Genomic DNA, 18,327 nt, shown 5'->3' with positions numbered 1-18,327 from the left:
ATCTCTAATCCGAAATTCAATATATAATTTGGTCAAATAAAGTTGCATCAAACAAACAAACAGGGTGATGGATATGATAAATAATGTAGCTAGGCAGGTTAGTTAGATATGATGATGATGATGATACCAAAGGGAATGCTAGCAAAAAGACGGGCGACAAATATCCAATAGAAACGTTCGCGGATACTAGGCTTGTAGTGTTTGAGCTTGGGCAGGGTCACCTTAAGCAAGCCGTCCTGCATCTCCATGTTGATGATAGTAGAAGAAGAGTCGGGGGCAAGACGACGATGGCATCATAGACTCGTTTAAGTGCTTTGCCACCGAAGTAGGTCTCTTCATACTTTCTGACTTGCAAGAGCAAAGCATTGTCTTCGAGGCGTGGTGTGGGCTTGACATCATCATCCTCCCTCTTGAGTCTAGAAATATTAAGGACAACGCGGGTGGTGTTGCCATCGTCGCTCTCCCTCTTCTCCACCACAAGCATATTCAAACTCGGTATATGCCTATGTAAGCAGATTATGTACTCAACTGTCTGTTGATCATACCAACTCCATTTTCAAAAGCTTAGATCACTAATTGTCACAAAACTCCTAATCAAATTGAATAAACAATAACAAAAATTCGAAATTTATAGAACAGGAATTAGATCGGCTAACCGAATCTGAGTCGTACCTAAATCAATTACTCTACATGTATCCTTTTTAGTATAAAGTAGTTATTATATGCATCTACTGAGTCATGTACCTTACCTACTTAGTCAAAACTCAGACTCGGAACGATCCGGACCGAAAGCAATCAGTTCTCTGCCGCAAGTATTCGTCGGAGTATCATTAAACGGATCCCCATCACCATCGCCATTACTAACCTCATCTACCGATTTCGGCAACAAAACAACCTCACGAATTACGTGAATCACAATCCAATCACTGTAATACATGTCTGAAAAAGTAATGGGAACTTCATTCACCTTAAAACTACCACCAGATCTGTTAATTTTGATTTCAAATCCACCAAAATACTTTTACATGTTAATAAAACTTATTATTAATTTATGATTCATGGAAATATGAAATAATACTACAATTTCATACTATGGAGAATAAAACATCAATCTTCAAAATGAAAGATTAACACAAATAAATTGGAAACTATGTCAAGTAGTTAGCAGCCTGAAACAACATATTATGCATTTTCCACTTGTTCACAAAATACTTTTACATGTTAAAAAAAAACTTATTATACAATTTCATACTAAGGAGACATCAAATTTCAAAATGACATAATAATATGAATAAAGTGAAAACAATGTTGAGAATCTAGAAACATCATCTTCTCCACCTCTTTATACTAGCACAAACCTCGAATACCGAATTAAAAATTTACATTGTAAAATTTCAACCTCATCCACAAACTTGTAAAATACTCGCACAAACCTGTAAAATGAAAGATTAACCAAATTAACGTCGGCTGATTCATTAACCTCCTCCAGATCTGCTATTACGGCTTCGACGCTATGCATTGTTCGTTCAATTCGGAAGTAGAAGCCGTACTTGATTCTCCAGCGAGCGTTGTCGGTTGACGATGTTTATGTCCATGTGAATGTGTTAGTGGAGTACGATGACGTGATGAGGAAGAAATTGACAGTGTTGTTTGTTAATTTCAAAGATGGACACTGATCTGTTTGAAATGGTGGAACTAGATCGTTGGCGGCGAGGAGGCGGAGGCGGATGAGGTCGAACGAGATGGAGGAGGCGGAGAGGTTGTTGATTTTTCGTACAGGGACAGGTTAGGGTTTCTATGTGCATCATCCTAATTGAAGTTAGAATCATTTTTCTTAATTCCAAATCTACCCCTCTGTGTTTTTCAATTGGAATTTCCTCTTGAAGCTGAGGATAGATCTCAGCCTCTTATTTTTATGATCCAAGGGCTTTGAGAGGGGTTCCCCAGTTCCCCACTTTTTTGGTGTTCCCTAATGAACCCCACACTATATATATATATATATATATATATATATATATATATATATATTTGAATTGCGCTAAAATAAGAACCACCTCGAGTTGTAAGAACCGCGAGAACCACACCATCCGGGTCGCCGTTTACCATGATTTTTTTTTACAACTAGATGTGTGTATTATAAACACAGCCGTAAAAAAAAAAATTTAAACGCCGCGGCCGAGGGGGTAGTTTTTTACACCACAAGTTTGGTGTAAAAAAAAAGAAAAAAGAAAAAAAATAAAAACACCAAACTTGTGGTGTAAAAAACTACCCCCTCGGTCGCGGCGTTTAAAATTTTTTTTTACGGCTGTTATACACACATCTAGTTGTAAAAAAAATCATGGTAAACGGCGACCCGGATGGTGTGGTTCTCGCTTACAACTCGGGGTGGTTCTCATTCTAGCAGCCTCCTATATATATATATATATATATATATATATACAGAGGAAGGTTAACGTACATTACGGCTTAACGTACATCACGTACGACCGGTAATTATGCACGTTCATTTTAAAATCACGCATGTTATAACTCAAAAATCCAAAATCACGCATGTTGAAACACAATAATCACGAATATTGAAAACATTAATCACGCATGTTATATAACAAATCACGCACGTTGTTGTACGTGAAGTACGTTAAGCCGTAATGTAGGATATACTTTATACATATATATATATATATATATACACATACATATATATATATATACACATACATATATATATATATATATATATATATACACATACATATAGTTCTAAAGTGAACACTAGTGTATTTGTAAACTGAGTGAACAAATTCTGGCAATTAATTACATCATCAAATCGTAAAATACACTAGACTATTTTCATTATCAAATCCTAGCCATTGATTTACATTTGTGTAGTAATAATCAAGTGCTAGGATTAGTTCACTTGTGTTCACAATCAAGAGAGTTGTTTATAAATCACAAATAAACCTAACCCTAATGTCGCTATAAATTAAAATACAAAATAGTTTGACCCTATTGGCGACAATTTGTTGACTTTTGTGAAATATGTATTTTAATTTTTGGTAATTTTCATGTCTAATTTGATTAATTTTTTTTAATAAATCTATCTATTTTCAAGAATCCTCTCATTTATGTGTCAAATGAGAATCTTATGGATTCAAAATAAACTTCCAAATTTGGGTATGTTGGGGCCGTGGTTGGGCAATAAGCTTCCAAACAAAATTAGGCATGTGGGTAATAAGTAATATAACAAATATAGTCACATTGAATATTGGGCTTCATCGTGGGCAATTTCTTTCGGCCCAATGTAATCATGTGGACCAGCCTTCATATGCGACTACAAGAGGCCACACATCCGGACATCCGGTTGAGAACAGTGCCTGTCTTGAACTAATTAATTCTCCAGGTAGAGCTCTAAAGGTGAATAAATTCCGTTCCGGAATTGAAACCCGGAACCGCGTATTACTAGGAACCGGTTCTATAAATCCAATGGGTAAACCCAAAACTCGACACATTTGGAACAAGCTTGGTGTCGGGTTTCGGATATGGGACCGTGTTTGGGATAAGTTTTTAGTTTTTTTTTGCGGGTTTGGGATTTAGTGATATGCCCATTTACCTGATAGGTCAATTATTGGTATACACTATTTTTGTAATCTATGCATTAGAATAATTTTTATATATATTTTGGTATTTTATTTATATAATTGTAGTTGTTTGATGTATTTTTATAGTGAATGTTAAATGTAAATGACTAACAGTTACTCCATGGATATCCAACGAGTAATTTTTTATATTAACGGGTTTACCTGAATCGCATGGGTATACCTAATATCCAACGGGCTTTGTGACAAACTTATATAATCGGGTTTGGGTTTGGAATTGCCAAAACTCTTCCTAAACCCGCCTCATTTCCATCCCTACCTATGATTTGAAGCAGGTTCCATCCCATTCATAGTCTACCTGAACCAATCACAACCAAAGATCAATCCGGTCACTTTCCTCTCAAAACCTGACTCGAACCTGGAACCCATTAAAAAAACTGTTTTGTGCAACTCTATCTCCAAGTAACATCATGGTTGGAAATTTAAGTTATCCACAATTAAAGTTCTAGGTTTACTGTTACCTGAACATGTAACCCGAAACATAGCGATAGGAAAAAGAATTGGCTTCTATGACTTTTCGTCCCACAGAACTTTTAGTCAAGCTCCACCAGTTGCTACAAATTTATCGTTGGAAACAAAATATAAATTTTACAATCCGCATTTTATGTATGGATTTTTTATGAAACGAACGACAATGAAAAATAATTATAGAATTAAAGCCTTAAAAACTAAAGAAAATGAAAAACAATTATAGAATTAAAGCCTTAAAAAGATGCAGGTTGGGCCTATCTGGACCTGCAGCACTACCTGACTGAAGCCCAAAAAAAGTCTGGGTTGAACCCAAAAGCCGAATTCGAGTAGAAGTTGTTGTTGGGTTAATGCTCTTGATTTAAATTTCTTTTTTTGTTAGAACGGTCAATCATACACTATCTAACCATATTTCTAAATCTTAAATTCGTTAACCATGGTACTAAAACCTTCAACGACTAGAGGAGGAGCATATTTTCTACACACCTTCATATATACCGCTAGGCTACAAGCCCTTCGGTTCTTGATTTAAATAAAGATATTATTAGTGAGGGCAAACAATTAGTAGAAGAAAGTTTATGGTTGCATGATAGGTATATTAAGTAGGGACATAAAGCTTATCGGGGTTTGGTCGAGTCTATGGTGATGTTGAAATTGGGAAGTTAGCTTGTGTACTAGTCCCGCGAGCACCATGCAACATTCTCGGACCCTCTGGGTCAGCCATTTTGTTCATTTTATGATCATGGATTACTGGCCTCATTCCACCATGTACTCTAAATGTTTTGCGTATGTTAATGTGATGTGGGTCCAAGTATGGAGGAGCGGGCCAACTTGTATTTGGAGGCCCAAGATCGTGTGACAAAAGGGGCTTCACTAAAATGGCTTTAACTTGGGCTACGGGGGTCCGTTTTGGGCGTGCAACCAGGCGAAACGATCGTGAGAACGAGCTCCATCTTGCTGCAGCGCCTACCGCAGTTTGGGTCATCGTTCGAGCCTAAAAGACGCTTATTTCTATCAGTTATTTATCTTTTTATGTTTTTTTTCGGTGTTTTAGTCATTTTGTTTTTGGGCTTGTGTTTGGCCCATGGCCTTTTTGTGGCCCATTTCGAATTTCTGTCTTTATTTATATGTTTCTCTTGTAAGTTGGATGGTCAGACATCAATTTTGAATTTACTCAATTTTCACTTCAAATTTTGTGCCATTTGGGTTGAATTTTGGGGGTTTGGGAAAGATCATCACGAGTATTCGCAGAATCAACGTGATTTGTTCTTCGTTATCATAACACACGCTATATCATAATGAAAATGTGAAGTTAGGAAGCATTCAACCATGAGGCTTTTAAAGAAGCTATTTTTGGTTGGAAGATTGAACACCTCAAAACTTTAGGTGGCAAGGCACAACTCCTAATGCAAGTTTGTTGATCTACCATGCATGATTGCATGAATGGACCATTATTATATGAAAATTTAAAAAAAAGGAGAAAAAAGAAGCAAGGATGTCAAACATGGCCCTACAAGTCAAACACTTGTAGACAAAATTCCCAACATTACAACTCCCTTCCATTCTACTCCATCCCTCACACTTTCTTCATTTACACACAAACACACTACAATCTAGCTTCTCTGCATCAACACTAGGAGGATACTTGAATCAGAACATGGCATAATAGCCCTTACAGAACTTCTTTTATTCAAACAAATTCCCATCAATCTACATTGTATCATACTATCATTCAAAGACCATCCCTTATCGGTACCAAATCATGAGTGTTGTTTAACAACACATCATTACAACAGCTGTGAACAATTGCATGGTCAAAGCATTGCGGATGGCTTCACAATTTACATTATTCACCCCTCAAAGTAGCCAGCCCTATACTGACTATTCAGTTGTGTGTTATCAACAAGTCAAAATAATAATAATAATAATAATAATAATAATAATAATAATAATAATAAGAATAATAATAATAATAATAATAATAATAATAATAATAATAATAATAATAATAATAATAATAATAATAATAATAATAATAATGTAAGGTCCGCTTTTCTGACTTTATAAAATCACCTACTAATGTAATTTAATAGACATCAAAAATACCAACTTTGTACATAACAAAATTTTACAAAAATTGGGCATGACCCGTTCGAAACACGGACATGCCCCCTGTTTTAAACTTGATACACTAAATAACATTCTACGAACCGTTTGATATAAAAACTACTAAAAACAAGTCAACAAGTATTACACATGTACGACTACTAACTAAGTTAGACAAAATAACAAGTCATGGACCAAAAGATGCGAATAAGCTAGCGGAAGCGTTCGGTATAACAAGATATGGACATGTGCTCGCTCCAATCTCCAGATCGCCTAAAGTGAGGATTTACCTACATTCAACAACAAGGTTTTAAAAGTTAGTCATCATACTTGTTAAATTATAACTTCTTCGTTTTAGTTCCATCCGTATATGAGCTTTCATCTTTCTTACGCATTCGACTACCCAAATATTTGGGTTTGGCATAAACACTCTCAATGAGAGTTAAGCATACATATCCAACCCGTTTAATCGGGTTATTTGCTTTCAACATAAATTCTTCTTTCTATCCGTAAAACGGATTAAGCTTCTAGCATTTATCATAGCATTCAAGACCACCCGTTCAAAACGGATGGAAGGTTATTCTTGATCGACTTGTTCACTAGAACCGGTCGACTTGCATAGCTTATTATAACTTCTCATAACAACCAAATCCGCAAGGGATTTGCTAGTTACTTACTAATCACCATAACATTTTGACAATAATTAATTATCTGGTTATAACAAAATTATAAATAAGGTTTTTGTATGCAACGAAACATACCTCGATCCTGAGGGCCTTCCGACTTCTTAGAGCTTGGACCTTCTTCCTTTATGCCTATATCAACAAATACATTCATTCGTTTAATACCCGAAATTTCTCTCTTTTATTTTCTAAATTACACATAGTTGTTCATTCAAGCATTTCATCAAACACATGGCGGGTTTCGCATTTTCGGGACATTTACTCATCTAACTAGCATATATTTCTAAGCTAATTACTTCAATCATTCAACAACAATCAATTGAGCCTTACTCCATATCTTGTTATCTAGTGATTTTACATCATAAACAAGGTCATTCTTCAACAACACACACACATATACCAAAATTTGATCATTCTAACCCTAGTAACTTCTCATCAATTTGGGTCTTGGCTATTAACAACAAAATTGCTAGAAATCAGACATGATTCTAATACTATATCATAATCTTAACCGAATTTCATAAATTTCATAACATGCAATCAGATTTGATCAAGACCCATTTCCTACAATTTACTAAATCATAAAATTTAACTTACCAATTCGAAGAACAGATGTAGGAGCTTAGAATTCGTTGTTTATACTTTCAATTTTCTCAAGATTTCACTTGATTCTTGTGAATTTTGTTAAACTAGGGTTCATCCCCCTTGCTCCCCTTTTGCTCGACCAGAACCCCCACACACGAATTGTGTGTGGGTTTTTGACTTATGTTTCTTTTAGTAACCTAGCTTTTTGGCATTTACAACTTTGGCCCCTTGATTTCATTTACTTATTAATTTTAAATTTTAAATACTATCCCATTTACTTCTACATTTTATCCTAAGTGGAATAAACATTTTTGGGGTGTTACAAGTCTACCCCCTTAAAAGAGGTTTCGTCCCCGAAACCTTTCTCATTCCAACTAGACCAATTCTACTCTTAATTTTCCATCTATTCATTCACAACGTTTACTATACCATAAATGCATTCGGGATCTTGGCAAAAGTTTCATTTTATAATGCTAGTTCCTAGCATACATCATCACTAGCACTTCGTTCATTGAAATTTATTCCAATGTATACTATTGGTCGTACAAGCCTATGTTTACAGCTTGTTTCTATCTTTCTAAATAAGCGTAACATATTCATACATTTACTATTATAAATAAATCGATTTATTTTATTCCGCACACGAATCAATGCACGACATAATTCATTATTGTAATTATAAGCAACCTCATCATTCCATTACTAACGTTCTTCCAATTACTTTCTTGCTCATATGAGGGCTTAGCACAATATTATACGTATACTATAGACATTTAATGACTTAGTGGTACTAATACAAAGCTTTCCACTTCCTAATTACTTTTTCATACTTAATACGAGTATAAGGCATCATTCTACGGTTACCACCGTCACTTGAACTAATTACAAGTTTAAGTTTAGCCTTGAATTTAATCCTTCGCACACTTTATTATTAGCTCTTTGCATGAACTACTTATGATAACAACTAGGTATGTTGTGTACGAGCATCATACTAGCGTTTAACCAATTCAGCTCAAACTTTCATTTAAGGCCTTTAATTCTCCCTCTCAATGTCATTCATACCTTCTCACGCTGACCATTACAGGTCGATCACTGTATAGCATACCATAATTATTCTACCATTCATTTTGTTCACACTTACAAATAAATCTACGGATTCTTAATCATTAACTAAGAATTAAACATTTTACTAACCTCGCTTTCAATGTATAAGTCGGTTATTCGTGTGCCGGATCGATCTGCTTCTTTATATGTACCTTCCGTACCAGAATTGGTCTCATTTATTCATGAAATATGCCCTCACTCGTGGGCATCCTTCCACTAGCTTCAATACTATCATTTTACTAAGAATTTCATCATATTTATCTATAAATAAATAATTAGCACATAACCTTTTATAATTGTGTCCTACAGGGTGTTTGTTCGCCTATTGTATCTTTCAAAATTTTCTTACGTACATGCTAAACATATCATACATTCCATTTCTTAATACAATCTTTTCTTTTTATTGGTTATTTCTCCAATTTTCGCAGTTTGACCTTTCAAGGTCAGCCTAACACCCCCTCACCTACTGTGGTTTCATCGAGGTACACGTTCGTACCATATATTTGCACAATTGCAAGGACTTCATTTATTTCGTTTGAGTTTTCAGAAGCCTAATTGTAAATGCATTCTTACATATGGGTATCAGTTATCCTATTCTGACACATCATTCTCTACTCGAGCCCTAAGCTCCTATTAAAAATATAATCTTTTTATACGTACCTGGCGCGGGTCAAAACCCTTGACTCATTATTTATACTTTGCGACGGTTAATGCTTTCCAAACTGTGACAAAGCATGCCCATACATTATGCTCACCTATAAGTAATCAACTTGACAAACCGAACATTAAATACCGGGTTCAAATGGCAATCGCCATTTGACCCGTATAACTTATTTGAGTTTGGTACTTAGTTTTTTATTCTCACTTGTTTAATCCGTCTTCACTTACGGATTCAAACTTTTAATTTATTACTTTTCATTTATTTATTTTTTTTATACTGGTTTGAATCCATTTCTCATATTCTAACATTTTCATCCGTACCTTACGTTCTTCTGTCGTAACATTTACCATGTCATTTCTTATGATATATTTTCGTATTAATCTTCTACATTCAACTTCAAGTGTTGGGTCCTAGCACTAATTCCATGTCCTAATTCATGTAGCGCGTCTCTACGCGACACTCTACATCCTATTTCTAGTGGTGTTCCCACCATTCTTTCTTAAGTTTGATTCACATTCAATCGTAAGCTTAAACTTTTCATTCTTATCTTTCTTTCTTATATTGATCCAATCCTTTAAGAATCGTTAGACCCCTTTTTTGCTAGCTTGACCGGACATAAGTGAGATGATTCTCGTGTTTTTTTCTCGAGCTTCGGTCAATTCATGACCATCTCTTAATATATCATTTCCATTTGTTCGTTCACCTTATTTGGTGTTAATTCACCTACGTTCTCTAGCATGTCTCTTACTAATGAGTATCCTACATTACACGTTGCATTTCTTACGTAATATTTCCAAAATATGTAAATAATTATTATTTACTGACTTTCTATGATTTGACCTTTTAAAGTTATTCACCACTTAGTACCTATTGTATATAAGTACTGTATCACGCGTTGTACTTTCTTTCAATTCAACACATTTACAAAATGTCTTTAGCTAATACCTCATCTAACATTCTCTCCATACCTTTCATTAACATTACCAAGTTCTCATTTCCGCCTTAAAACTTCTCAACTAGAATCTATGACCGGTTTACCCCTATAATGAGGTCTTACCGGTTTAACATAAGCCAACCATTTCAACCAAAACATATCTTAACATTTCTCATTTATTTTTACGTTTCACTTTAATTTTCGACGGTTCAAATGCGCATACATCTTCATGTGGATAAATTCGAAGTGATGGCGAAATCACTTACCTTTAGCGTCCATGTTCATGCTTGCTTCATCGCTTCCTCTTACCCTGTTTGCCATCCATGCTTGAGTCAATAGACAAGATTTCATCCTTACATATTATTACGTTCGTAACATCATTAGCTTGTGTGAGCATACTCACAACTATTCACACGTTAATTGACTTTCGTGAGTCAAATTTCGTATAAATGAGACATTTACTAATAGTTATCTCATTTCCAATTCATACATCTAAACTATCATCAAGCATAACACATTAACTCTTTACTTTAACATTTGAGTCTAATAGCCGTTCTATAATATTCCTATACTGTTGACTTTTAGGAAGTCAACTGTCTTGCTTACACACTTTAAACTTTTGAACATGTATCCATCCAAATATGGTAGGCCATAATATTAATATCCTACGCATTTCATACTCGTATTGTATGATATATACAATTTACGTGATCCTCTAAACAATACACATATACATTCAAATACACATACTTTTACATGCTAATGTTTCATTATTCTACAATTAACAAATATCATTCAAGGTAACTATATATCATAATTCCAACATATCCTTTACTAATAAGCTCATATAATTCGCATTTAGCACATATTCGCCTCTTAACCATAACATAACAAAACAAATCATTAAATACACATAAGCATCACACCATTCATGTACAAGGTACAAGTCTCTAATGCGTAATTCTATCAAAGCATACTTTCATCCAAATTTTCATACGAATTCCAACTCCACTTTATACATTCGTCATTCATTCCATGCCATTCCATATGTTACATTCGACTTTTATAAATTTTACTTTATCGCCGACGATCTTCATAACTTGACAAGAACATAAAACGGGTATTTCTGAGAAGTATGGGAACTTAAATCATAATTCACAAGCTTCTATACATCATAGTTCATTAGCCCATAATTACTTCATTCGCATTCTTAAATTTTAAACTTTTACTCCCCTTTTTAAACTTTCATCATTCACTTAGTATCATTCGACACGTTACTTTCAACTTTTACATTTAATACGGATTATAAGCTTTCAACATATCATTATTCATTAGTCCATATTACTTATTCTCATTCTTACATTTCGAGCTTTACTTCATACGTTCGTCGTTTGTTTTATACCCTTTTGTACATTCCATTCAACGTTTAATGGTTTTATACCATTGCCATTATTTATTTATTTCTTACATACTTAATTTGCCTCATAATGACTCTACAAAACCGTGTAGAGCCACTCGTGATTACATATACCTCTTAAGCCTTATATGGACTCTACGTAGTCATGAAATAAGTTTTTGGATAGCCCGGCATCACAAAACGTGAAAAACAAAAAAAATCAGCGGATTGATATTGTGTAAGCCGTCGGCGACGGCTAAGATGCCCGTCGGCGACGGGCTTTTAAAATGGGCGTCGGACTTATTTACCCGTCGACGGGAAGTTAGGGCGTCGGACGTGGGTGTGGCATTGGCGACGGGAGGTAACCCGTCGGCGACGGGCTTTCGTTTAGCAGAAACGCTGCAGTCTTGTTTTAGGCTGTTCCGACTGTTTTCGGGTCCATTTTCAGCTACCCGGGTCCAGGGACTTCTTATTTTTATACGCGTTAACACTTCTTAACATACTCAACCTTAAGTCTTAGACCGTAACGCATTAGGCATGCTTATATTAGACAATTATCTAAAATCTTACCTCATTGGCGATCTCGGAGCGAGCACATTTGCACGAGCCATCGGTTTGAGTTTGAGCACTAAGGCTCTTGCCCGAATCCCTCAAACCTTGGCTCTGATACCAACTTGTAAGGTCCGCTTTTCCGACTTTATAAAATTACCTACTAATGTAATTTAATAGACATCAAAATACCAACTTTGTACATAACAAAATTTTACAAAAATTGGGCATGACCCGTTCGAAACACGGACATGCCCCCTGTTTTAAACTTGATACACTAAATAACATTCTACGAACCGTTTGATATAAAAACTACTAAAAACAAGTCAACAAGTTTTACACATGTACGACTACTAACTAAGTTGGACAAAATAACAAGTCATGGACCAAAAGTTGCGAATAAGCTAGCGGAAGCGTTCGGTATAACAAGATATGGACTTGTGCTCGCTCCAATCTCCAGATCGCCTAAAGTGAGGATTTACCTACATTCAACAACAAGGTTTTAAAAGTTAGTCATCATACTTGTTAAATTATAACTCCTTCGTTTTAGTTCCATCCGTATATGAGCTTTCATCTTTCTTACGCATTCGACTACCCAAATATTTGGGTTTGGCATAAACACTCTCAATGAGAGTTAAGCATACATATCCAACCCGTTTAATCGGGTTATTTGCTTTCAACATAAATTCTTCTTTCTATCCGTAAAACGGATTAAGCTTCTAGAATTTATCATAGCATTCAAGACCACCCATTCAAAACGGATGGAAGCTTATTCTTGATCGACTTGTTCACTAGAACCGGTCGACTTGCATAGCTTATTATAACTTCTCATAACAACCAAATCCGCAAGGGATTTGCTAGTTACTTACTAATCACCATAACATTTTGACAATAATTAATTATCAGGTTATAACAAAATTATAAATAAGGTTTTTGTATGCAACGAAACATACCTCGATCCTGAGGGCCTTCCGACTTCTTAGAGCTTGGACCTTCTTCCTTTATGCCTATATCAACACATACATTCATTCGTTTAATACCTGAAATTTCTCTCTTTTATTTTGTAAATTACACATAGTTGTTCATTCAAGCATTTCATCAAACACATGGCGGGTTTCGCATTTTCGGGACATTTACTCATCTAACTAGCATATATTTCTAAGCTAATTACTTCAATCATTCAACAACAATCAATTGAGCCTTACTCCATATCATGTTATCTAGTGATTTTACATCATAAACAAGGTCATTCTTCAACAACACACACACATATACCAAAATTTGATCATTCTAATCCTAGTAACTTCTCATCAATTTGGGTCTTGGCTATTAACAACAAAATTGCTAGAAATCAGACATGACTCTAATACTATATCATTATCTTAACCGAATTTCATAAATTTCATAATATGCAATCATATTTGATCAAGACCCATTTCCTACAATTTACTAAATCATAAAATTTAACTTACCAATTCGAAGAACAGATGTAGGAGCTTAGAATTCGTTGTTTATACTTTCAATTTTCTCAAGATTTCACTTGGTTCTTGTGAATTTTGGTAAACTAGGATTCATCCCCCTTGCTCCCCTCTGTTTGCTCGACCAGAACCCCCACACACGAATTGTACTTTTCTTCAAAAGCATTTTGGTCATTATACTTTAATTATAACTAATTATTAATTATTAATTATTAAATAAAAAATAAATATATATAACTAATCAACGTATATATAACCAATTATATAGAGTAAACTGCCCAGACCTGCAATCCCCCCTCTCTCTGCAACTACTATCACGCAACAACAACTTCATCTCTGAATGTTCAATCGCAAAGATCCCAGACCTGCAATCCTTCAATTTTCGCTAACAAACAGATCTGCAACGGGGGGTTTTATCAGCAATCAGGGTTTTATCGGCAATGGAGGTTTATTTGGCTGAGAAAACCAGGATTGAAAGGGTTTCGATGTGAAAATAAGGGTTCGTTAGATGACGACAACTACCTATGCGTTTTTAGATGGATTGATGCGGTTTCTGATACTAGATTTGAGGATATAGGCGGCGTACTAGGGCTTCAATGCCGACTGAGGGTAGAGGTTGTGGTATTGAGGGTGTACGGTGGTGGTGGGTGTACGTTGGTGGACGGTGTACGGTGGTGGAGGGGAGACAGTGGTGGTGGGTGTACCGTGGTGGAGGGTAGACGGTGGTGGTGGGTGATTCCGGTATAAGCGAAACCCTTCGTTTCTCTCTCTAACTGTTCACTGGCGAAACGAAACCCTTTGTTTCTCTCTCTAACTGTTCACCAGTGACATCGCCGGAGAAGATGAACCGGTGCTGCTCCACTGCCGGGTGTACACCGGACTCTCCGTCCGGTTCCGATCCATTTGAGTGAATTGAACAGGATTATAGTGGATTTGTAGGTGTAATTGTTAGGGTTTTGTGGAGAGAAAGATCACCGGAGAGAATGTTGGAGTTGATTTTTGGGTCTTTTGTGGAGAGAAAGATCACCGGAGAGAATGGATGTTAAGGCTGGTGAGTTTAGAGATAGAGAGGAGAGAGAGACCGAGTTTCAAATTTGGGGGTTGAAGATGATATAAATGGGGAAACGAGAATTAATAAGGGTATTTTATAATTAACAAAATGTTAAATGAAAAGCACTTGGACAAAAATACCCCGGCACAAAAAGACAAAAAAGGCATGTTGGAACAGTAAAAAATGAGAGTTTTTGAATTTTGAACCAAAATGACAATAAAAGTGAAACCACAGGGACCCAGATTTAAAAAGTTTGAGATTTGGACTAAAATGGCAAAAGTGCCCAAACCACAGGGACCAAAATGACACTTTACTCTAATAAGAATAATAACCTCTTAAAGGGTCATGGTTTGACACAAGGATATACATTTTTATTTTTAAAAATAATACCGTTTATATAGTCATTCTTAATGCAATTTTTTCTTATAATTAAAACGAAACCATAGATTAAAAAAATGACCTAACAAGTGTTAGACGCACTAAAATAACTTCTTTTAGTCCCAACTTGTTACGACATGTTTCTCAACCCGCTTACTCCGTGGTTTTCCCACCTACGTTTTTTTAATGAGTTAAATGCCATTTTAGTCCGGTGGTTTGGTTTATTTTAACAGTTTAATCTAAAAGTTTCATTTTTTGCCCGTGGGTTCAAAAATGATTCACCGTTGCCATTTTAGGCCTCTGGATTAACTTCATCCATTTATTATGTTAACGAAAAGGGCAATTCGGTCATTTTATATGGCCGAATTACCCTTCTAGTCAACAGAATTACATATAAAATAATCGAATTGTCTTTCTCGCTAACAGAAAAAATAGATGAAGTTAACACACTGGATTAAAATGGCAACGGTGAAACCTTTTTGGACCCACAGACGAAAAATGAAATTTTTGGACTAAACTGGCAAAATATCTCAAACTACAGAGACTAAAATGACATTTAATTCTTTTTTTAATTATGACGATGGTACAAGTTTGTAATGCAGCCCTCCAAATGTGTTGGTACAACATATGATCAAATTCGGTGAAGTCTAGATTTTTATATAAGGGTGTACGGGGTGTTCGCGGGGATAGGCAGCGGTGACCTTAGTCTCCGATCGGGAACACCGCCGCCATCAAAGCGGGGACCCGAATCGGGGAGGTCATCCGGCGAGGAGTTACCGTGTGGGTTGGCACATGTTTCGAAATAATACCGTTGTCAAACGGTCAATTTTATAAAAAAAAAAAATTCAATTTTTTTAAACAATATATATCTAACCAACCTAAATCATTTTTTTTACCACACTCACCACTCTCAAACTCACACCAAAACTCTCAAACTCAAATCTTTCAAATACAAAATGGATTCCAAGCTTCCGTTTCTTTCTACCCTACCCGACTTTCACGACGATGGAGATGCATCGTCAAGCGATAGTAGCTTAATTTTCTTCCAAAATCTCATCCAACAAGCGGAGCTACTAGACACGGCATCGTCTAGTAAAAAAATTATGTCCGTCGAGATCGTGAGGGGGGCCATGAGACACTGATGGCCGATTATTTTGATGAAAATCCAAAATTTAATGACGATACTTTTCGTCACAGATTTCGTATGTCCAAGTCTTTGTTCCTAAAAATTGTTAGTGACGTGGAAGCGTATGACGGGTGGTTTCAAGAAGGCTTAGACGGGAGAATGAAGAAAAGTTTTACACCGTTGCAAAAGGTTACTTCGGCAATTAAACAACTTGCAACCGGTAACCCACTAGACGAGGGGGACGAGTATTTAAATATGTCTGAAAGGACCTCTCGTGAGTGCCTTGAATATTTCTGCGAGACGGTCTGTAAAAGGTATGGCGGTGAATTCCTACGTAGACCAACGAGCCATGACGTCGCGCTATTGTATCAGGCTCATGAGGAGAGGCATCACCTACCTGGTATGTTGGGTAGTCTGGATTGTACACACTTCGTCTGGAGAATGTGCCCCACAGAATTGCGTGGACAATACATGAGAGGCGATCATCAATACCCGACGGTTATGTTAGAAGCGGTGGCGTCTCAAGATTTGTGGATTTGGCATGCTTTTTGTGGCCCTGCGGGTTCACAAAACGACATCAACGTGCTGCAACAATTTCCATTATTTCTTGCTCAACGAAACGTAACGGCGCCAAATTGTCCATTTCAAGTGAACAACCACTTATACAAACGCGGGTATTATCTTACTGATGGGATCTACCCTACCTGGTCCGTGTTTGTGAAGTCTTTTCCATATCCACACGACCCGAATGAAAAAAAGTTCAAGAGGCAACACGAGGCCGCAAGAAAAGATGTGGAACGGGCGTTTGGTGTGTTAAAGTCGAAGTGGGGAATACTAAATCGTCCAATGCGTTCGAAAACGGTGAGAAAGATAAGGTCCATCGTGTATACGTGCCTTATTTTACACAACATGATTATAAAAGACGACGGAAGGGCGATAGCACCGGTACATATTCAAGATCCTCCAGTCGAACCCGTCTTCGATGATACAGCTTATACGGAGCTCATTGACGAAGACACGCATTGGAGGCTAAAACACGATCTCGTTGAGCATCTCGGAAGTTTAGATTTGCCTCACCTTGAAGTTGATTCGGACGACGAGTAGTTTGTTTTTATATTTTTCTAGTTTGAATGTATTTTTTTTCTAGTTTGAATGTATTTTTTTTTAATTTAATGAAATGTCTTTTATTTAATTTTTATTTTTATTAATATTTTTTTAATTTGTAAACATGCATAATTTTACAAAAAAAAAAAAAAAAACCAACTCCCCTAAGAGGAGAGTGCCGCCATCAAAATGGGGTGTTAGGGGAGTTTAAGAGGGGAGTTGACGTGGCACTAAATGATTGGTTGGGCGTAAAAGAGGGGACTCACCTCTTAGGTGAGCACCCCTTACACCCTAACTAACTACTCTATTCATAAGGGGTCTCAAATTTGTTAAAATGAATAATCACAAAAGCACACTTGTCAAACTAACTTTCCTCAATCAGATCCCACCACAAAGTTAGAACCACTCTTCCCCACACACACTTAACTACTTGAATAAAGCCCCTTGTCTTGTCTCTTTTCATGCAACAGTCTTTTCCTCCACATGAAGTCCTTACGTATAGCCGCTTACAATGTTTTGTTGGCTGTTATATATTTGTGATTTTCACTAGCTTCATACACTTTGATAAACAAACATTAATCAATGTTCACAAACATAAACGAATGAAAGAAGATTTGTGTTCGTATTCTTTCTTTAATTGTATAGATAAATATTATTGTTCATGTACGATTATAAATAAAACGTCCCGCTAAAGTCTTCATCATAATTTACTCAGATGTTTACAACAATATCCATTAGCGTCCATGCCATAAGCTATTATCAGTTAGTCCAGCTAATTGTAATATTTTTAGAGTACAATACGCTAGTAAGTAGTAACAGGGGCGGACCTATGTGGTGCCGAGAGGTAGCCCGGGATACCCCTGAACTTTCTTGACATAGTGCAATCTTCTATTTAATCTCTGTTTTATTTATTGAGGATACCGCTAATCAAAGGCTAGGATACCCCTAAATGTAACTGAGAATAAGATGAAATTAAATTTGACAGATGGAAAGGAAAATCTCCGGTGAGATAAACTTGAGAGTTTTGCAGCGGCACACTAGAGAAGAT

The 18,327-nt window shown here is 36.1% G+C and overlaps 2 long non-coding RNA genes across 2 annotated transcripts; both read right to left on the bottom strand.

Moving 5' to 3' along the window:
* Positions 1-6,320: 6,320 nt before the first annotated feature.
* On the bottom strand, positions 6,321-7,643 carry LOC110906825. Its single transcript, XR_002573890.2, has 3 exons — positions 7,511-7,643; positions 6,992-7,045; positions 6,321-6,520 (listed from the first exon to the last, which is right to left on the bottom strand). It is a non-coding gene; the product is annotated as an uncharacterized LOC110906825 (long non-coding RNA).
* Positions 7,644-12,557: 4,914 nt separating this feature from the next.
* LOC110906830 lies at positions 12,558-13,745 on the bottom strand. Its single transcript, XR_002573891.2, has 3 exons — positions 13,615-13,745; positions 13,096-13,149; positions 12,558-12,624 (listed from the first exon to the last, which is right to left on the bottom strand). It is a non-coding gene; the product is annotated as an uncharacterized LOC110906830 (long non-coding RNA).
* Between the last annotated feature and the right edge of the window lie 4,582 nt (positions 13,746-18,327).

This window comes from Helianthus annuus, chromosome 2 (assembly GCF_002127325.2).
Source record: "Helianthus annuus cultivar XRQ/B chromosome 2, HanXRQr2.0-SUNRISE, whole genome shotgun sequence".
NCBI classification, from domain to species: Eukaryota; Viridiplantae; Streptophyta; class Magnoliopsida; order Asterales; family Asteraceae; genus Helianthus; species Helianthus annuus.
Note: the sequence above shows the minus strand (reverse complement) of the source record. Positions and strands in the feature narration are given on the sequence as shown.